Source organism: Melitaea cinxia, chromosome 4 (genome assembly GCF_905220565.1).
Source record: "Melitaea cinxia chromosome 4, ilMelCinx1.1, whole genome shotgun sequence".
NCBI lineage: Eukaryota > Metazoa > Arthropoda > Insecta > Lepidoptera > Nymphalidae > Melitaea > Melitaea cinxia.
In genome coordinates this window covers 17,810,470-17,834,254 of record NC_059397.1, presented here as the reverse complement: position 1 = coordinate 17,834,254, position 23,785 = coordinate 17,810,470, and positions in this window count along the sequence as shown.

Genomic DNA, 23,785 nt, shown 5'->3' with positions numbered 1-23,785 from the left:
CAATAAAAGTAATATCGCAAATCAAATATTTTAATTGTTGTCAGAATTAAAAATTTAAATGCTAACAAGTCCAAGTAATGAATCGCCAGTAGGGTAAGAGTAATTCATGACGTGAAACAAAAGGAATGGACAATTAATAGATGGCCTGTGGCAGTTTATTTTATTTAAAAAAAAATCATATTTTATCATTATTTTTTCGAAACAACCGTGATGATCACAGTCATGACAGTCCTACTTCAATATCAAATACTATCTAAAAACCCGAATGTCACATTACCATAAAGACAGCATAAGATGTAAATTTTCATAATATTTGTTTGTCTTTATATACCAAAAACCAAATCAAAACACATGATACAAATTTAAATAAATAAATAAGAAATAAAATTTATCTCAAACCCATAAAGATATATCCGTTCATCAATTTGAAAGACTACGGGTATCTTAGTGTCTTTGTTGATCTTTATAGCTATCGAGGCACTAATATAAGCATAATGTGATATTCTGTACCACACTCGCTGACTTATTCCTACATTATTGGTCGTCAAACATTTAATTGTACGTTTTTATTACATTAACTACTATTATTTATTTATTTACACTTCTTTTGCACACTAACATAAAAAGTAACAAAAATTTAATTAAGTAAAAAATAATAATAAAGTTTATACATATTAGTTGCAACAGGTAATATAATTATAAGAATTAATTGTTAGTAAGACAAGTAGAAAATAAAGTAAGATCTACTTACAAACAGCGATCTAAATAATCGAAAATAAAATCGCGTTTCGGTCCCCCAACGCGGAACCATTATCTGCGTCCCCTCATAAACTCCACTCGACGATTTGCATTTTTTAATTGTATTAACTGCTAAACGTCCATGCCGTCAGTGGACTTCGAGATTTTTTGCCTTTCAATTCATTTAACTGCCCATAACTTAATACGAATGCTAATTCAAGAATTTTATTTTACTGAATACTTTATTTCTTTCGATTTAAATGTCTCGATAGGAATTCGAATTTAATGACCGCTTTGGAATCGTTGTTTGAATGATATAGCTTTTAAAATGTGGACGTTTCAAATGTTAAGCACGTCACGTACGTACATCTAAAAAGTTAAGTTTATTGTCTTACGCTATCAATGGATTTAAGAGTAGGTAGGTAAATTATTTACAGTTTTTGATACGATGCAGTATGTAGTCAATAGTCATTCTAAATGGACATTAATTCGACCAACTTTAAAATGACAAACATGACAAAGCCATTTCCTCCTTTCATGTAATACATAATTCATGCTAAGAGAATTTGCCGGGCATATGAAGCTGCATGTAAAATATTAATAAGGTAGGCCATATCTACTGTTCTCGAATGTTCTCGAACGATCTTTGAGAACATTTCAGGACTAAACTCTCATTTTTTTACATATCAAATGATATGAGATAGAAATTTCAACTGAACGCCATATTATACAATTCTTTGTTTTCTAACTCATGTGTTTTGACCACTTTATCCCACCGAAACGCTGCTGCCCATCTTCGGCCTGTGTATTTCAAAGCCAGCAGTTGGATGGTTATCCCGCCATCGGTCGGCTTCTTAAGCTCCAAGATGGTTGTGGAACCTTGTTATCCTTTAGTCGCCTCTTACGACACCCACGGGAAGAGAGGGGGTGGCTAAATTCTTTAGTGCCGTAGCCACACAGCACAAATATATTTTATATTTTTGTAATTAATCAAGAGCACTCTTTATCATTTTTTCAATGTTATCGTGTTTGAATATTTAGAACCGATGAAAAGCTTCAACTTCCAAAGTAATTTGTGCACCTGCTTGCGAATCTATTCCAAGACTTTTTGTTATTACGATTCTGTCACAATGATAAATCAGACGTCGATTAACTGTCGTATTATGATTTATCTTAACAATCTTGGTGCAGCAAAGTAGGGCTTTTCATATTTGTCTAATGTTATTAAAAATATTTTGTACACAAAAAAAAAATCACAGAAATTTCACAGGAAAAAAACCTATGTAAAAAACCTTACCTTTTTAAGCCTTTATATCTTAATAATGCAATATAATATATATTTTTACATACCATAATATATTCAGTGTAGTTCAAGAAGAAAATAAGTTTTATTTGCCAAATATATTTTAGATATGTTACATAAACATTCATAGTTGTGTTTGCTCGTAAACGAAAAAAAAAACCGACTACAATTTAAATTGACAAGAAAAACAAGTAGGTAATAAAAAAATAGTTAATTAAATTGGTCTTCTTCTTCTTCTTCTTTGGCTTTAGCACCCTTGCGGAATTGCCAGTATCAGAGTAGATGCTTCAATGTTCGGTGAGTGTCTGTTGTTAATTAAATTGGTATTAATAGGGATAACTCAAAAATCTGTCATCAGATCACGATTAAATTTAAACACAGAACCAGCTTTCGAATAAAAGAAAAAATTATCGAAACCGGTACACCCATTAAAAAGGTAACACACAAAAATATATAGTACTAGCTGACCTGGCGAACTTTGTACCGCCTTTTTTATTTTTTTCTTAAATATAATAATATATATATCAAAATAAAATATAGCCTATCTTTCAAGTTGGATCGAACTGCACATAGTGTGCGAATTTTATTATAATCGGTTAAGTGGTTTAGGAGTCCATTGAGGACAAACATTGTGACACGAGATTTATATATTAAGATATCATGCAATTCAATACATAAACGGCATTCTTATTCCATCAATATTCCATCTGATGTTAATAGTTTCAACGAAATTGTTTTAACCTAGTCACCGTCAACATGGTATGGACTTGTTCAAATATTTTTATTAGAAATTTTCGCTTGAAAATGGTAACATAACGGAAAACACTTAAGAAATAACAAATACGGTATCCGAATGTTTACGCGATTTAATTTTTTATAGCTTTTAAAATAGGGGTGTTTTTCGCGTGTCACAAAACATTGTTCTGGGTAGTTATTTGTAAAGCAAGCGTATCGTAGAAGCATCTTCATATTCATGATGTCAACGGAACACTAAGTGACTTCGAGTACTGCTGACGTTGCGTTTATTTTCTCTGCCTATCTCCAAGAAATTGGTTCATTGGTTCTTAGGAACAATAGATTAATAAATTCTAATATCGTTGCTTTTTCATTTCAGTTATTTTCTTAGAAATCAGCTTCATAACAATAAATATAATTTATAATTAGTCGATAAAACCCAAAAATTAAAAAGAAAAATTGTGAAAAGGTAATGAAACTAAATACTCGTTTCATGCTTTATATGGTAACATAATGACTATGACAACAATAAATCTATGAAACATTTAAAATTTTGCCGGAATGGTTAGCGGTTAAAATTCAGATATTACTGTTGAGTTATTAAGAGATAATTTGTGTTTAAAATTAATTTCGTACTCATTGTGTCATGAAAGCTGCATGTGCTGACATAAAATCTGTGTCACGTTTAAAATTTGCTAATAACCCGCCATTGAGTGACGTGGAATATCAATACTTTTTATTATAAGGGACCGCGTTTGTCATTTTGAAACTCGCGATGTTCGCCGACGTTGCAGACGCCATGGTCAAGGAAGACTTTTCGTCGTGACTACCCGTCACTTGTGACTACGGCGTCTGCAACGTCGCCCATGAGTGTCTGTGAATATTTAAAAACCTGTAACGTGTGTAAAATATCAAGCCCAACTCTTATAGCTCAGCAGAAGATGCCTCCGCCTTGCTAGGCCACCAACAAAATGTCCACTGCTGTTGTACAGCGGAACATTTGGTTCCTAACAGTAGATAGAGCTTAATCTGTAGTCAATCCTAAAGAAACTGCTCGCAATAAAATCTAATACAGCTAAATCAAAAGCCGCGATCACGTTTCGCTTTCAAGCAGTTTTCTCAGACGATTCCTATCAACTTTCCACCCCATAACCGTCCCTCGGGGGCCATTGATTGCTCGGATTCACTCAAATTTGCATATTATAATTAAAGAATTAGATCCGGCCTCCACGAGTTTTATTTACATTGCCACGACGTTTTACATTCAAATGTTTTTCGTGTAATCTTAGTTTCCACAGCTGGTGTAATGATCTGGTATACGTAAAATGCTAATTCTGTAGGTGACGTTATTTTATTTTAAGGTTGTAAGGCGTCAAATGCGATATAAGTCGGTAGATGAGTTAAATTTCTATAAAAAATCAACATTCATAATAAATGAATTTTATAATTATTAATTAATTTTGTGAGAAAATTGGCGAATGATGTAAATGGGCATGTTTTATTTGGAGTTTTTACATTACTAAAACCAAATTTGACAAGAGTCATCAGAAGGGTCTTAACTGAATCGACTGAACAGCGAGTGATGAATTCTGGATATGAATCTTAGTGATTTCGCTCCGCTCGTATTAACTGATGTAGGGCACAGCAGGAATTTCCTGCTCAAAATATGGAGCAGCCCGACTGGGGTAGTACCTCGACCTTACAGAAGATCACAGCAAAATAATACTGTTTTCAAGCAGTATTGTGTTCCTGTTGGTGAGTAAGGTGACCAGAGCTCCCGGGGGGATTGGGGATTGGGTCGGCAACGCGCTTGCGATGCTTCTGGTGTTGCAGGTGTCTATAAGCTACAGTAATCGCTTACCATCAGGTGAGCCGTACGCTTGTTTGCCGACCTAGTGACAAAAAAAATATTCTGAGAGAGACAATAATAATCTAAGTTATAAATGACTTCTTTCGCAATAGTAATCACTAAAAATCAATGTTCCTATGTTGTTGTTATTCACAGGCTTTTTTCCGCAACTCGACGTCATGGTGCGCCTATTTTGCGTGATTGAAATGGTTCCTATAATTTAGCTGGGTTTTCTATTCCTGAAACAAACAGGTTCTCTTTTTTGTATCCAATTCAAGTTAGTCAAAGAAGCTGTCATCTTTGTGATCTACTAAACCTTTCCTCGTAGCATCAGATTTAAATGATGACTATACTTGCAAAACTAAAGGTAAGTAATTATTATCACAGTGAAGTTTCTCAGGTCAAATATCGGCGCAATGCTATATAATGCTTATAATTTATTAATAATATATATATATATATATATATATGTATATATATATATATATATAAGTGTGATTAAAAACTTCGAAATCCTGACTCTAACGATGTATCGCTCGTTGAAGTCTGATTTTTTGTAAGAGTAATTTAACATGTATGGATATTATACCATTTCTAAGTGGTGTCAAGATGTTTTATAGTTTACAGCCTTCGTTATACAGTACAGCTAGTGCAAAAAATATTCCTAATACCTCACTCATCATCATCATCATCAACATTTCAGCCTATTGCAGTCCACTGTTGGACATAGGCCTCCACAAGTTCGTGCCAAATATAGCTCGAACTCATGTGTTCTGCTATTGTCACCACGCTGGGCAGGCGGGTTGGTGACCGCAGGGCTGGCTTTGTCGCATCTAAGACGCTGCTGCCCGTCCTCTGCCTATGCATTTCAAAACCAGCAGTTGGATCCTGGTTATTCGACCGTCGGTCGGCTTTTTAAGTTCCAAGTGATAATGAAACTGTGTTATACATAAGTCACCTCATAAAAATGAATTACCCATATCAATTTTATTCAAATTATTGTATTCAGTACAGTTTTCTGGGTATCGTTTTTTATTTTTGTTTTTCACAGCGTTCACTTCAAGTACTTTAATTTAGTGTTCCGTATCCAATTATAAAGAAGATTTAAAGGATAAACTATTAAAGGCGTTATCCGAAACTTTTTATGTGGCCATTAAATTAGATATCATTTTAGTGAGGCAATGGGATGGACGCGGGTTTACACCCTTTTTATGATCATTGGATTATTGGAGGCGCACTAAAGTTTGTTGGATATTTGATGAGATCGAAAGTGATTTCTTGTCTATAATTATTTATAAACAAAGATGATACTAATCGAAATAAAACTGCAAATAGATCTGTGATAGTGCAATAAAAGTAACAATTTATTTGTCTTTATCTGAACACAATGAGATTATGTTACTGGATTTCAAACTTAATATTTATTTGAAAAATTGCTAATAAAAAAAAATTATAGGCTATTAAACGTAACATTTTACGTAACATTTTATAGGCCTTATAACTTATTATATGTAACGTCCCATAGCTGTCCAGAGACATCTTGCTGCGCAGAAGAGGGAGAATCATGACGTTTCTTAACTACGGGTTGACAGATAAAAATTAATTGCGGGTAGACATAATTGCGGTATCAAAAACAAACCAAAAATGACTCTAGAATTTAAATCGGCCCATAAAATATTAGTTTTCATCAACAGTAGCTCAAAACGAACTTCTCACGTACTCTAGACAAAACCACAAGAACAACATTGCTTGCAAGGCGTATTCTTAAACTATAAAATACAATGTTATACTAGTTATGCATTCACAACGAACACTTGACTTTAATTTGTTCACGAGTTTATTAAAGTTAAAACAGACGGCGTTAGATTAACAACTACTATTTGACATGCAAGCTAAGTTTTAAGATTTTTACACTCTTACTTAAAAATTGGCAAGATTTTTGCTTCAGCTAATAAATAAGAAATTAAGCAGTAGAGATTTATTATACTTGACTGACTTCAAAAAAGGGGGGAGGTTTCCATTTAAATTTGATCGATATCTAATGAGTACTGTCTGAGTAACCCCTATTAATGCTTATTACATTGAATATTTTTTCGTCTGCATACTTGTATTATTGTCGATGTAATTTGAAATCAGTTTTTTTTTGCGATCAAACATAATTTTTACTCATTTAATAATTGTGTCACATATCGTCGTCATAATAAAATTATATCGTAACTTTATAAGCTTTTGACGACGCGTTGGTTGGTTCAGCGGTTACAGCACTGGCTGTTGCGCTGGCGATCGCGGATTCGATCCCCGCTCACGACAGCTATTTATACCATATATATGAGTCAGTGTTTTTTCAAACTATTAACATTTATGTTCAATATTCCGATTCAATGAGTATGAAGTTACAAGTAGTCACTACAATGTTTGACGTTATTCTTTTGTATTTTTATTTTGATTTCAGAAATATATAAATATTCTTTTTAATTTTTCAAAAACTGAAATATATCTAAAGTAAGAAGAGATAGTTAAAATACAGCTGCATATTATTTTAGTTGCCAATCCAGCTTAAGTTAGCGCGATGCTGGAAGCGATCATGTCACACCAAATCCTAAGTTGTTACCACGAACAGATAAGGGAAATCCACGCTTGAAGGATGTATGACCACATCCTACGTCTAGCTGTTACAGAGTATTTTACCAGATTGTAATCAATCCGTGTTTATATTACGAGTTCAAAAATTTACGAGGATGAATGAGTGAATGGCTGTATCCTTCTTGTATATTCAAACTAGTTAATGGTTTTTGTTTATTTTCGGGATGTAACGTAGATGAATAAATGTTCGGATTAGCAAATAAACTACGTTTGATTTCGAAACACGGTCAAACTACCAGTTGCAACGAGATGTACCAAAATCAGTTCGAATGTACATTTTAAAGTAATCTTAACAAATAGCTTTATTCTATATTAAATTTCATTAAAAAAAATAATTTCATTATTCAGACTACATCTACAATATAAATATTGTTAAATTAGAAGATAAGTAAGGATAATTAGAGTTTAAGAAAAGTGTAATATTCAAATTCACCAACCGGCATTGGAGCAGCGTGGTGGATTAAGCTCTGATCCTTCTCCTACATGGAGAAAGAGTTTGCCCAGCAGTGACTGAGGTAGAGCACAGCAGGAATTTCCTGCTCAAAATATGGAGCAGCCCGACTGGGGTAGTACCTCGACCTTACAGAAGATCACAGCTAAATAATACTGTTTTCAAGCAGTATTGTGTTCCTGTTGGTGAGTAAGGTGACCAGAGCTCCAGGGGGGATTGGGGATTGGGTCGGCAACGCGCTTGCGATGCTTCTGGTGTTGCAGGTTTCTATAAGCTACGGTAACCGCTTACCATCAGGTGAGCCGTACGCTTGTTTGCCGACCTAGTAACATAAAAAAAAGTGAGATATTACAGTCTGAAGCGATAATATTCTAATAATAATAGTGTTTACCACACATTCAGCAATGTGATTGCCTTTGCAATCTAATCACCTCCTTTTTCCTTGTTTGCACATAACTTAGATTCCCATATGACGTCTGTACTTCTGCTTATATATATGTACTCAAAATAAGGTTAAAGATCATTTATTTATCAAAAGAACACGATTCACTTACATGAGAAATTACAAACACTAAAATTAAACAAAAATTTATATGTTGGGTGCATCGAAATGTATAATATAAACAATTCATAGTCGAGACAAAAAATTAACAATATTTAGGGTAGAATTAAAATATATATACACAAGTTAACTGAAATATGCGGAACTGGAAGAGTCATTGTTAAGGAGTTATTTTATGTTTTATTATATAACAAAAATTAATGCGCCTATTCATTTTTTTTAAGTAAAAACGTATTAGTTGTTTTGCTTAAGCTTAGGATTTATATATGTTTTTAAATTTTTTATGTTTTTATTACTATCCTTTTTTTCTTGCCAAATTCCATAACCCGTAGTTTAGTTTTAATTTAATGACATATATTTAGTATAATTTTTAATTAGATATTTTAATGAAATTGAAATAATTAGTGCTTAGTTTATAAATTATTATGATTAAAATAATCTTAATAAACTTTGGCATCCTCAACTGTAGACTGTACCATACATAGACAAGCATAAATTATGAAATTAAGTTCAAATTAATAAATTAACACACAAACTAAAATGTTCTTAATATCGAGGAACTTCTGTAGAAAAAATATCAATGTCAGTCCGAAGTATCAAAGATAATTTCGAAACGGCAAAGCGAACAGCGATCGGGACCATTGAATAGCCATTATTAAAACCAACGTTGACTACCGATAAACGACGCCAAAGGGAGGGCATTTGATTTCGGAATTAGAAAATCAATTGGATTTGATTGGCTAATTCCGAAATCAAATGCCCTTTTCACCCGTTTACCTCAGAGTTAAGGATTGAGTCCTCCTACATGTCAAACCGATGCGAGAACAATACTTTTAATTACCAACGAAGCGATGATTAATTTCGATTTGTCTCTTTGAAGCAAAGGCTTAGTTTAATAAACAAGATTCACTTTTAACATGAATAAATTGTAAATTCACATTCCTGTGTAGTAATTTTTAATAACTCTATCAACTTATATTATATTATTCTTTATTGCACTTTAAAAAAAACATAGTCACAAAGCATTTATACAAGGGAATTTGGCAAGGGCAAACTTATCTCTAAAAGAGATCTCTACCAGTCTACCTTATCCTATTTCATACAAATATTTATTAATGTATATTATGCCTCCACTTTTATTAGGTCTTTGTTCTTTTTTTTTCGAAAACTCGTTCTAAAAAGTATAACTAAAAAAACTGTTCTTAAATTAAATCATGGTATCAACACACTTGAACTAAGTCCTCGAAATATGAAGTGAAATTTTCCAAGCGTATATCTTTTAATAACTAATTTTTACTATAAATCGAATACACTTAAATACCCCTACAACGAGACAAGAACCCTCGCGTGGTATTTTTTTTTTTCGACGAAACAAGAACCCTTACATAATATTTTTTTTTACAATCCACTCTCTCAGATGCTTAACATTTCGAATACGAAACATATTTGGTAAATTTGATTATAAACTGAGTTCAACTAATAATTTACTAGCTGTGCCCCGCGGCTTTGCCTGCATCAGTTTGAGGAAAAAATGTACTATAATGATATAAAACCTAAAATAACTATCCTCGATAAATCTTCAGCTTTATTACATTAGTATAGATTATGTATGCTGAAGTAAATGACAAACTGACAGACCTCGAATAGAACCTTGTTTGAAGAGGATAGTACTATCATCAATTACAATAATTAAGCAAATAAGAATCTGCTGAGTTGTTAATTTGACCCTTTTTGCTTGCTTTAAATATAAATTTTAAAATTAGCAAACAAACGTAAGATCCACCCGATTGTAAGCAGATGTCGTTCTCAATGGACGCCAGGAGCATTGCAAAACGTTGGCGATCCTAACCCCTTACCCTCCACAGGAGTTCTGAAAACCTGACTCACCACAGAAGTAAAACTGTCTTTTAGGTTAGGTTAGGTACTACTTTATAGGTTAGGTTATACTTTCAATAATGACCATGACATAACGATCTGTTAGGTTGAGATGTTTTCAATAATGACAATGACATCTGAATAGGATTAACATATTTAATGTAATAAACATAACTTTGAAAATTAACCATCGCTTCGCTTCCGCTCTAGTATGATATACGAAAACAAAGAATATTAATACAAAAATAACATTAAAACTCAACCCGGATAGAAAATCGTAGTGACCTAGGCGTTGTTTACACTAGAGCTTAACTTACCTATCGTGTTTATGTTGACCGGGCGCTCGGACAGCCGGATAACAATATGCTTATTTTAACAAGTAACATGCTAACCGGGCCGGCTAGCGGCTGAGCTAATATTTACCTTACAAGTGGCGACTCATCGCTACCTACGGTCTAAGATATATTCGTATGGTCTTGTTTTACCTATGTGGTGGAAATTGATTGAAGACGAGCTGAGAGACCACAGACGTTCTGACTTGCGGATTTTCAAACGCGTGAAGTTTACATATTACATTTTCTATAGTACATTTTCTGAAATTTTCCCGTATTCAGCGTAATTATTCTAATTTTTCATCCCATAAGGACCTTCATCAAAGTATCAGTAATCATCATTACAGCCTATACAGTCCACTGCTGGACATAGGCCTCCACAAGCTGACGCCAAAAATAACGTGAACTCATGCGCTTTGCCCATAGTCACCACGCTGGGCAGGCGGGTTGGTGACCGCAGTACTGGCTTTGTCGCACCGAAGATGCTGCTGCCCGTCTTCGGCCTGTGTATTTCAAAGCCAGCAGTTGGATGGTTATCCCGCCATCTATCGGCTTCTATCAAGGAAGTATCAGTAAACATAGTATAAAATTTGGATACGATTTTTGCACCGTTTTTGAATTTTGCGCTTAGCAACAAATTTAGCAATTAATTTTTTATTTTATACTAGCTTTTACCCGTGGCTTCCCTCGCATTGAAAAGTAACCTATGTTACTTCTAATACCTCCAAGTATATGTGTACATAGTTTCATGATGATCGGTTAAGTAGTTTTTGCGTGAAAATGCAACAAACAAACTTTCAATCATGTTTATAAAATTGCTAGCGACCCGTCCCGACTTCACACGGTTGCAAAAACGATCAGTGTTCCTCTTCTATATTATGCATGTATTATATTATACATATAAAAATTTCTCTGGAATCACTATATTTACTAAAGAAAACCGCATCAAAATCCATTGCGTAGTTTTAAAGATCTAAGCATACAAACAGCGGGTAGCAACTTTGTTTTATACTATGTAACGATTAGGAATTAGGTATAAGATGGCTAGATTTTTATTAAAGTTTCATCCGCGCTGTGATACAGCACCTACGTGTGATACTTCAAAATCGTACAGGAACTATTTTTTTAAAATTCACTAGCTTAATAAACAAACGTAGAATACGGTTCACGAAATAGTTATGTATTTATTTTTATTTATTTATTTCATACATACAAGTTTACAGCTTTGCTCCAGCCACAAGTAAGTAAATCAAAATAAAAAAAACGCAAAAACACAGATATACGAGTAACAAATAAAAGAAATAATGATAAATATAGAATTAGAAATATACAATCTTATCAAAATACTATAATTAAAATTTGCAGTGTCAATAAACATACATTACTCTCAGTGGATAATATTAAGCACCTTATCTAAGCACCTTACTACAAGAACGCAATACGCCAACGAAGACAGTATTATTTAGCTGTGATCTTGATAACTAATGCGACCTACCAAAATTATGTCTTGTCACCATAATATAGTGGGCTATTTAGACAATTTGTTTTTAATACACGTATTTGATAATTTTTAGATTTAAAAGTAAAAATAATTAACTATAAATTACTAAAATTTTTAGTCACTTTCAGTTCATAACCGTCTATTAAGGGGTTCTTTCGTGTATCATCAACATTAATTCGTCGCCACTATTTCGGTAATTCACTCTGAAATAATTAACTTTGTTCTCGAACAAAAAAAATATATTTAACTTACAACACAATACAATTAAGTACGCGATACGAGGGGTAACTCAAAAACTGCTGACCAGATCACGTTAAAATTAAAACAGGACAACATGAAAAGCACCAGTTTTCTAATACACTGTCTCACTGTCAAATAAACTGTCTCATATTTTTATTCTTCATTCTTTCTTGCTTCTTCAGTGAGTTAAAAACAAATATTACGCAAACCAGTCCAGAAATTTTAAAAATATTTATGAGTATGAATAAAAACAAATAAAAATTAAAAAACCTCCAAGATTTTCAACCGACTTCAAAAAAAGGAGGAGGTTACTCAATTCGACCGTATATATACCTATACATAAATATTTTTTTTTAATGTATGGTAGAGGATAACTCCGTCGTTTATTGGCCAATTTCGATAAAAAAAAATTGTTGGAAAGGAGATATCCCTAGTTTGGTACCATGATAAGGAAACCAGGATCTGATGATGGGATCTCAGAAAAATCGAGGGGAAACTCTCAAAAATCCGCATAATTTTTTACTGGGTGTACCGATTTTGATGATTTTTAATTTAATCGAAAGCCGACGTTTATCATGTGGTCATATTTAAATTTCATCGAGATCTGATAACAACTTTTGGAGTAATCTTTGATAATGCGTATTTACTTGATTTTTTTTGTCTACCTACGTTGTATTATGTCGATATAATTAAAGTCGGTTTTTCTTCGTTTGCCTGCAAACACAATTATTATTTGAAGGCGATTACAAAGTCCCGTTTCCGCATCCGTTATATAAATATATATAATTAGAAAGAAATTCAATCTAATTGAACAAATATGAAGCACTTTCTTGTATTAACGGTTGACTACATCTTCCTGGCTAAGGTTAAAAGGACGTCAAACGCGCTATCTTTCATTTAAATCTTAGGTTATTCAAAACAAATCACTAGAAATTTCAGTATCATGACTGTTTTGAGAAATTACGGAGTGAAATATGGTGGAGCTATGAATAATGTAAAACTATAATTTTACAGAACGCTTAAAATGTCTTTGTAATATTTTTAAAAGCTTAATTTTTATTTGTGATTTCTATAAAATATTCTGAAACATAGTTTATTAAATTATACTCAGACAATTTTTAAATTTTTTATTATAAATATGGTAAACAACGCGTACGAGCGTACGTACGATCATAGCTCGATGGTAATCGTCTTATAGTCGTCAGCGACACCAGAAGCTATGCCAGCGCGTTGCCAACTCTATTTCTGACCGTCCCTGGGAGCTATACCTTATTACACAGGAACACTATTCGAGAGTAATGTGAATGACCTTCTGAAATGTCAAAATGTCAAGATACTTCCTTAGTCGGACTACTCCACATTTTGAACGAGATATAAATTTTACCTTTTATATTTGAAAATTAGACCTAGATTAACAGTGCTCAAAATTTACTGTGAGGTTTATTATCTCTTCACTCCTTAACCTACACTGGTAACAGAAGGGGCTGAATCATTTAATACTCAGTGAGTCAAAATACTGCCAATAGTCGAGTCTTCCTTTCGCGCGGACAAGATACGTAATTATCTTCCGAATTTATAATTTTAAAATGCTACGATTCAATTTATTATTATCATCAAGAAATGTTACATACTAGACTTTTAATTTGTATTTTTAGATCTTGTAAAAAATATGTCACACTAAACTGTTACTAATAATAATTTATTTTTAAAGTTTTAATTTGTAAAATGACGATTCGAAAGTGCTCTTGGAGCCTATTTGAATAAAGCTATTTTTGATTTTGATTTTCATTTTGACTGATAAATAAGCGTGATCAAAGTCGCAAATAATTTTTATTAAATTTTAAAAACATTAATCTTTCTCAATAGAAATAAATAATCTAACTCGTCAAACAAAAGTATCCAAACCCACGTACTCGTATAATATCAATCAATCTAAACAAAAAGTCCCTTAACGAACTTAGACAAACAAACAAAATACCACGAAAAATCCCGTCCGACTATCTTGACACATCCAATTAATGCTTCTGTATAAAAGCGTAAAACGGAAACTTGTAACTCGAGCTCCCCACCTGAGCCTTATCTGGGACCGCTGCAAACAATTAAAGCGTGTCTTATCGCGGCCATATTTAAACCGGATCAGAGGAACAAATAAATCCGGGCGTGTATCAACGCAATCATTACCCGGTTCTGCACAGTTCACACAAATTGTTTCGAGATCCCAAACGCAGCGTACCCTTGAGATTTTTATACTATACGATTTTACTATACGATTTATCGTTAGGATTGTTAATCATTACAATATTTTAATGTGCGTAACCTTTTACTAACTGTAACGTCGAATTAGTACTAACAGTAGTGACTAAAATTTTTGCTGGACCTTTCTCGAAATTTCTTTTACATTAACTTTTTCATATCTTCATACCTTACAAACGTCATCTTTGTCATAAAATCTATAAGATGATATGTACGCTGGCATAAGATGGGTAGTATGTTCAAGGTTCTGCAATTTCTTTTTCAAGTTATTTATTCGTAATATTGAAAGTTACAATGTCCGTAATTTGTGAACTATCAAACCAAATACCTAAAAGTAGATAAGCGATTTTGAAAATATTTCTTTTGCTATCAAAACATTAAAGAAATATTGAAATCCCACCAAAAACATTTTCATGTAAAATGTTGCCAAGACGAGATCATATGGCTCGCACTGTCAAAAAGTTATCAGATCTCATGTAGAGCCAACTGCCTCTTCATTTTGGCCCCGTCGCGGGACAGCATGGATGATAAGTTGGTAACGGTAATTGTAAATTTTCGACATAAACTAATAACCGATTTTTATTTTTTATGTATTTTATTATTATTATTTATAACAAGGAGTAACAAGGAGTCCCTATATCAATTTTCAGACCTCTAGCATCAAAATTTGCGGAAGTCTCATACAAACTTCCATCCCCTAGTTTAAGGGGTTGGGGGGTAAAAGTTCCAAGTTTTAGAATTTTTTTGTTGTTTGTGTACTAATACTAGCTTACGTACCAAATTTCAGCTTTCTGGGACTTCAGGAAGTACTCTAAGAATTTTGATGATCATCAGTGAGTGACGAAATCGATGTTTTTTAGATATCAATAAAATCTAAAGTATAAGAGCTATGCAATTGAAACTTTATACGTTTCATAAGTCCACTATTTACATCATATCCTCAGAATTTTGTATATCTGGTATGATCCAAACCCAAGTTATGAGGGTTCAAAAAAACGACGAAGCGCTTCGAGAAAAGATAGGTAGTGTTTACGTTTTTTTATTGGCTCGTCTTGGCGGGGGTACTACCGTGCCCCCAGATCGATCCACGCGTGACTAAATTACAAATTTCATTATTGTTTATAACTAAATTGACATTTAAATTTTCATTTCTTCTCCCCAGAAAGCTGTAATAACATAAACTTATATTGTACCGAATTTTGTTTGAGTTTTTTCGTACGTTTTTCGTAATTCGCGACCATGACGCAAACATATATATATGTGTATGAGTAACATATATAGTGTCTTCTCAAAATTTTCAAAATTTCTTTATTGTAAAGATTTCGACATATTATATTATAATTATATAGATGATGTTAGTGCGTTGAAAAAAAAAACAAAGAAACGTCACATTTTATAAAATTATAAATATATTAGTCTTGAGAGTACACTTTTTTCTAAGATACAAAAAATATCCACATATATAATATGTATATGACACATTATATTATTTGTTTGAAACAATATCACAAAATCGTATGATGTAAAAAGGTTTACGCATATGAAGTACCAACAGAGATTGCCTTTAATATTTTAAAGTTCGTTTTATTTTATGGGTCAAAATAAAAACCCGGTCAAGTACGAACCGGACTGGATCGAGGAACGAGCCACCATTTACCTTTTACCTAACGAGGTTTTCCAACTTCAGTTCTTAGTATATTTTACAGTAAAATGGTGCTTTAAAAACAATTGTTTTATTGAGATTTTCTTATTCAAAATAAATGCTAAGAAAGAAATATAGTACCTTTTTTTATTTGGTTACATTTTAAAGGCAAGTAATTAAATATTATCATTTTGTGAATAATGTGTGATAGTAAGATGAAATCAAAGTTTAGTTAAAGATAGAAGAAGACAAACGAATTTTATCCGCAAAAATAAAGATCATCTTGCAGTGTTAGGCCTGCAAACAATCCTATAATATCAAAAAAACTTTCTTTGATAATGCCTAAAGAAGGTAATAATTACTGCTTCAGCCTGTAATATCCCACTACTGGGCATAGGCCTCTTTCCCCATGTAGGAGAAGGATCAGAGCTTAATCCACCACACTGCTCCAATGCGGGTTGGCGGATATATTCCCTACTATGAGTAGCGATCGCTATCAGGTGTACATGATAACAACCGGGACCGACGGCTTAACGTGCTCTCCGAGGCACGGTGTGGGAACCACAAGGACTGCACAAACACTCAGACCACGGCAAACATCTGTATAGTCAATACAAATGTTTGTCATGTGCGGGGATCGAACTACTGGAAACGTTGTTAATGAAATTTTTCACAGATAACTAATAAATGTGTCCAATTACAAAAATTAATGACCACGATGGAACCAAGGTTTGGTGTGAACCAACAGTCGTAGACTCAATTACCATTATTTTCATTTATTCAACCATCATGTATTATTATTATAGGATATGTTTAGATATTATTTCAATTAATGACTTCATTGATTTCATTATAATCTAAAGCAGAAGAAACTAGTATTGTACTAACAGTCGTGAAATCAATTTTCACAGACAAAAAATGTTTGTTTGTGTAGTCTTTTCTTGATCTAGCCCTTTATGTGTATTGTGGCTGTTTGTTTGTCTACGCTAGACCATTGAATTAAGCCGATATACAATTATGAAAAAAAAATTCCACATTAGTAATTTCAACGCAAATACAATTACTCCAGATAGCTATATTCAACTTATAATAACGAGTACGAGTATATTAAATACGTCTTCGTCTAAGTAACTTGTTAGTTTCTCTTGAAACTTACTTTGATATTTGATATGTTTTGCATTTTCCCGTTCGCTACATCTCGCTGAAAATAAATTCAATTTATTAATATTAGCACGTCGCGTAAACGTTATACACCTGTACTGGGGAGATGCAGCATTAAAATTTTTTAGAATAAATTTTAGTTAAGCATACATTCTATTATACTATGCTAAAATTATCTACAAGAAATAAAATAATTCATTTTCTAAAAAACGTGTGTGACACACGTCTGAATTAAAACTTCTGCACAATAGGCCTGCACTGTGTCTTAGATATACAAAACGTAACTGGCTATGAAAGAAAGAGAGAAAGAAAATCTGTGCTCACACCTCTATCTCTTGCTCCGTTCGCCTCACCCGATCACACTTATCGTAACGCTCTCATCACGCTTCCCAGCTTATTCTCCAAGTCAAGCCTGCCTAAAGAAGTTTTACTTCAAAAACTTGATGATGTATTGTGTAATTGTAAATGATTGTAATGTATTCACATGACTATAAATCGCTAAGAACTAGAAATATACCAAGGTATAAAATAAGACATAATGAAGAAAACTTCTTCTTCTCTTCTCAACTCTTTCTTTCTCTGTATTTATTATTTGAACATCCTAATAATATAAAAGTACACATGCAAGCTTATACAAATACACATAAGCAACTGATTCACAGGAAATTACATATCCTGTCTCCATTCTAATGGGTCAAACGTAAAAGGTAAAAATTAACTACAGAACCGACATCGTTGAAAAGCGCTAAATAGGTTAGTTGAAACTAAAGCAGTCTCGTGAACGCATCCCTCACAATATGCGCTACATTTACTTTACGGCTTTAGGAAACTCGAAACTTTAAAAACCTTTTGCGATTCACGTGCTCGAAACTACACAGGATGCGGTAAACGTTAAACATAAAAGGAGAGATTTTTAGTCAAAAAAGTTGATTAAAAACCTACGCTACGTGAACATTTCAAATGTATCTTATACGTCTCTGGACTTGTGATAGATAGACGGATATGATATTAGTAAAGGGATAATCATTCATCACATCACACCAGCCTTTCGCAGTCCACTACTGGACATAGGCCTCCACAAGTTCACGCCAAAAATGGCGTGGACTCATGTGTTTTGCCTATAGTCACCACGCTGGGCAGGCAGGTTGGTGACCGCAGGGCTGGCTTTGTCGCACCGAAGACGCTGCTGCCCGTCTACGGCCTGTGTATTTCAAAGCCAGCAGCTGGATGGTTATCCCGCCATCGGTCGGTTTTTTAAGTTCCAAGGTAGTAGTGGAACTGTGTTATCCCTTAGTCACCTCTTACGATACCCATTAAAATCATTAAACAACGTATAAAATAACTACTTAATACGCAGAAAATTAAAGCAATAGTTTTTTTTTTGTCCTAAATTAATTATATCTACTTTCAATAACAAATTTACAAACGACGAACGAAAGATTCATACAGTCACATCCCACAGCTGAACATAGGTCTCTTTTTCTATTCAGGAGAATGATCGGAGCTTAATCCACCTCGCTGATCCACTGCTGGTTGGTAGATATATTTCCTACTATGGTTACGATCGCTATGAGGTATGTGATAACAACCAGGACCAACAGCTTAACGAGCTCTCCAAGACACGATGGGGAGACCCACAATTTCTATAAATATAAAAATCCACTCCGAACGGGAATCGAGACCGCGATCACCGGTGTTTAAGCACCTACGCGGCACACGCATTACTTCACCAGATTAGTCGTCCCGATACTTCTACGGACTTACAAAAGTTAATTGAAAATATAAAAAAAATACTTTTTTTAATTAAGATTTTTATATAGAAGTTTTATTAGTTAAGTGTTGAACAACGATGAGTGCGGTAGCCTCTGGTACAATGCCCTTGGTGACATTGATTGAATGTTCCTTAGTTAAATTTTCTTTAACAACTATGGTAAAATACTGACATTGGCAAAATAATGTGGGTCATTTCCACAAATATAAAATATCTAACCTGAGGATTGATTTGAATTTAACTCGGGCTGTAATTAAGAGTTTAAAAACTATGTATATTATTCATCTTTGGCCTTAGTCCGTCTATTGCAGACGATTTAGACAGTGTCAGACAGACACTGTGTCGCCCGACGCTTTTCAGGAAAACATAGAGTTGCCTAAGTTCCGCGCCACCCTCTCGACCTCACTGGCTAGGCCCACAGGAGCGAGTCGATACGTGTGGAGCCAGTTCGGCTGCAGGAGTCTTTCGCATTTAAGATCTATGTATATTTTTATGTATTCAAAAAATATGTGATAAAATTACATTCTGTACAATTCGCTTCGTTCCCTTTCGTTTCTGCCTATCGTTATCCATTCCTAAACATGGCCTATATTTCAAAACTTGATACCAAATTTCCTGGTTGCTCTCCCAATCCTTAATTCTTTTTTTTTTGATTGTTGATTTAAAAATTAACTATTCTATTGATGAAACGCAGTGAAATTTCAAAAATTATTGTCATAGTTTTTAAATTGTACTCGTAGGTTTAACTAAAGTTACTTTATTTTTTGTATCGCCATACTTGATGTTCTAATCAAGTGAATCAAATAAGTGTTATTTAATTTAATATGGTTTAAATACCCTTAAAATTAGCAATGATTTTAATAAAATACTAATGACCTAAAAATTAAGACAACATTCGAATAAAAAACGACAAACCCGTGGGTTTTCCATTTAAGTTAAATTATCTTTCACGGGACCAAAGACAAAGATTAGTATGAAGTTAAAACAAAGGCCGTAATTAACTCAGTTCACCATTGAGGGCGCTTTTAAATCAAGGACGATGAGGTAAATGTATTAAGAAACCTACAGCCTACGCGTTAGCAAATAGGCGTGGTTATGTGAACGTATACTGGAATACGCGTCTGCAGCACGCTTGCATATTTCATATACAGTTACTACTACTCCAATCTTAATACTAAGTTGTGCTAATGTTTAATGGTTATAAGATATAAGCACTGAATTACACGTTCCTAAATTAACGTCTATAAAACAGTACAATCCATAGTAGCGAAACAGTAACCTGGAATGTTGTATTAGAGAAACCATAAGAAATGATATGGTAGTGTGCGTTCAGTAACCTATACACCTAACACTCACGTGGTCGTGGCTTACTCACACGCCGATAAACAAACATGCACACACTCAAGCGCGCACGCACGCACACATTCGTCCACGTACACAGACGGGCGTTTCTGACTACGCGGCTTCTAATACGCGTAGTTCGTGCTCGGCCTTAGCGTCTAAAGGTAAACCGAGATTTAATTAAATAACTTCGAGCAAAAGTCAAACAAACGAGGTTGACGACATTTAAGCCGAGCTCAAAACTACATAGAAGGATTTTCGGATACATTATCGGCAATCGCAGCTGCGTAGTTTTATATTTCTGATTTTAATTAACCTCCGCAAACAATCCCGTGTTTGCATATCCACTAATATTACGAAGCCGGAGCGTCGGTGTGTTTGTTTGTAATGTTGAGGTCTCTGTTTGTAGAGAAACATCATGGAGCATGAAATAATATTTTGTAGCAATTAGAGCATGCAAATTACACCAGGATAGTTTGTGTTCATTTATTTTTAAAATAAAAGTTGTTGATCGGTTGTCTGATAACTGTTCCAAAATCAGTAAGTGTTTTTTTTCGTTTTTTTTTATTTGTATATTCTAGTAGAAATTAGAGCGAAAGAGAATTAAGTCGATTTTGAAAAAAAAAATACATTTTCTGTATATTTAAGGAAATATCGGTTATTTAATAATAAAAATTTTATGATTACTTGATTATTATTTATGACTCAATCTTGATCATCAAAACAAAAAATCTCCAAAGTTTTCCTTTACTATTCTATCACTGTCGGCGGATTTTCCTGCACATTTTTAATATAAGCGAAGAAATGACTTCACCCTGCTATCTTATTTACGTACATCGATGTCGTAAATTGCGATTCCTGGAACCCTGCCCGCTCCTTATAATTCCAGTTCCGTCCGCATCGAGTTACACTTCTTACACTGAATTATCATAATCTGTCGATGATTGCGCCCCCATCCGGACTTTATAAGATCGTATTTAGTATTCTCTTAGATTTTTCTCGATTGCCGCGTATTAAGCTTGTACGTGATGTAGTTTTAAATAGTAATGCCCAGTGATTACGTACCAGTTTTCCAATGGTTGAGCATTTCTGGCCTTTTATTTGCCAAAATAAATTCTTATTATTTAGTGATACATTTCAAACGGTTTCAACTAAACCGCCTCATAAGGATGTGGATGTGTCCTGTCCTATACCCTAGAGTCAATGGTACGGAAACACACACAAAACAATTACAAATACTTAGACCACGCCATACATAGGTACATCCACTACCGAAATATACTCCTATCGAAATTTCCTACGTTATTGATATGATCACTGTACCAACATACGCGCTTCAACCTGTAATATCCCATTGCACATAGGTGTATTTTCCCATGTAAGAGAAAGAGAGCTTAATCCACCACGCCTAGATAATATATAACATACATAATACAAATATATATATATATATATATATATATATATATATATATATATATATATATTGGTAATACTTCAAATGCTGTATAATAAATATGATCTTCGTATGTGAGCAAATTTCACAAAATCGCAATTGCAATTTCAATGCATCCAATTTCAAATAAATGGTTACGTGAAGTACATCTTAGATTAGATTAAAGATTTCTAATTTAACTTAATAAAGTAAATAAATCCTGAAACATACAATACGTTTAATAAAGCTACAAAGCTATTGCAGAAAACAAAAGTTATATCTACATAATTGTATTTGCTCGCAAACGAAAAAAAAAACCGACTTCAATCACATCGACAAGTAATACAACGTAGGTAGACGAAAAATAGTCAAGCAAAACCGCGTTATCAAAGATTACTCAAAAAGTATCGTAAGTATCTCATCAGGTCTCGATCTTTAGATGGGACTACAATCATTAGCTTTCGATTAAAACAAGAATCATCAAAATTATTTATAAAAAATAAAATGCTACTTCTCTCTAGTGGATAATATTGCGCTTTACGTTATAGTAGATCGATAGTCCGAACTGAAGTAATTTTACTGAATGCCGATAGATGGCGTAGCGAGCGCGCACTGTCACATAAATACGGTACGGTTTCAGAAGGGGAAAGTCCACTTCGGATGCTGTATTAGATTTGACGAACAATATTGTGGAACATCAAAATAATGGAGATAAGGTACTCACGATATTTTTAGACCTTGCAAAGGCTTTTGATACTGTTCCTATCGATCTCCTTTTGGGAAAGCTTGAGAGGATGGGTGTCAGAGGAAATCAATTGAAATTTTTCTGTAATTACCTTTCGGGGCGATCTCAACAGACTAAAATTGAAAATTATTATAGTGAAGAATTACCAATCACATACGGCGTACCCCAGGGTAGCATATTAGGTCCTACGCTATTTCTGGTTTTTATAAATGATCTTTGTAACCTCTACCTACCTCGATGTAGAATTGTTTCCTTCGCTGATGACACTGCTCTTACCTTCTTTGGTAATAATTGGTCTCAACTTCAATCTACAGCTCAAGCTGGCATAAATCTAGTTTCTGAATGGTTGTTCTCTCACTATCTGACCCTAAATATCTCTAAAACTTATTTTCTAACTTTCTCAATTCGATCCGCAACTCAGCCTACTACTCCATTGATTATTAAAGTCCATTCTTGCGCAAACAGTTCAAATCTAAGTTGTGACTGCCCAACCATTAATTCCACTAGCAAAATTAAATATCTAGGTGTTTTTTTGGACCAACACTTAAACTTCAAGGAACACGTTGAGTTATTGTGTGGTAGGATTCGTAAAATTTTATTTATCTTTAAAAATTTACGATATATAGCCGGTTCTGCTGTTATTCGTCAGGTATATTATGCCTTATGTCAGTTAATCATTTCCTATTGCATTACTTCTTGGGGTGGTGCTGCAAAGACATCTATCAAGGCTCTTGAAGTTGCCCAACGTGCCATTCTGAAGGTGGCTACATGTCGACCTATCACATTTCCCACGGAGACATTATATAGGGATTGCAACGTCCTCAGTGTCAGAAAATTGTTTATTTTGAATGTTATTCTATACCAGCATAAAAGGATTTCCTATGTTCCTATTTCAAGTAGGCGTAAAAATAGAATATGTAATGTAATAAAACCTAAACATAATTTCATCAAAAGATTCTGTTGCTACCTAGGACCTTTTCTTTATAACAAGATCAATTCCGCGATTTCTATTCATGGGTTGGCGAGAGTTAAGTGCAAGCAGGCTGTGATTACTTATTTACAAGATAAAAATTACGATGAGACAGAAGAATTATTAAAAATACAATCATAGTTACTTATTGTATTTACGTATTATAAAATATATTTATTTACAAATTATACGAGTTACATATACTTATATTATTTTATTTTAGTACCTACATTATTTA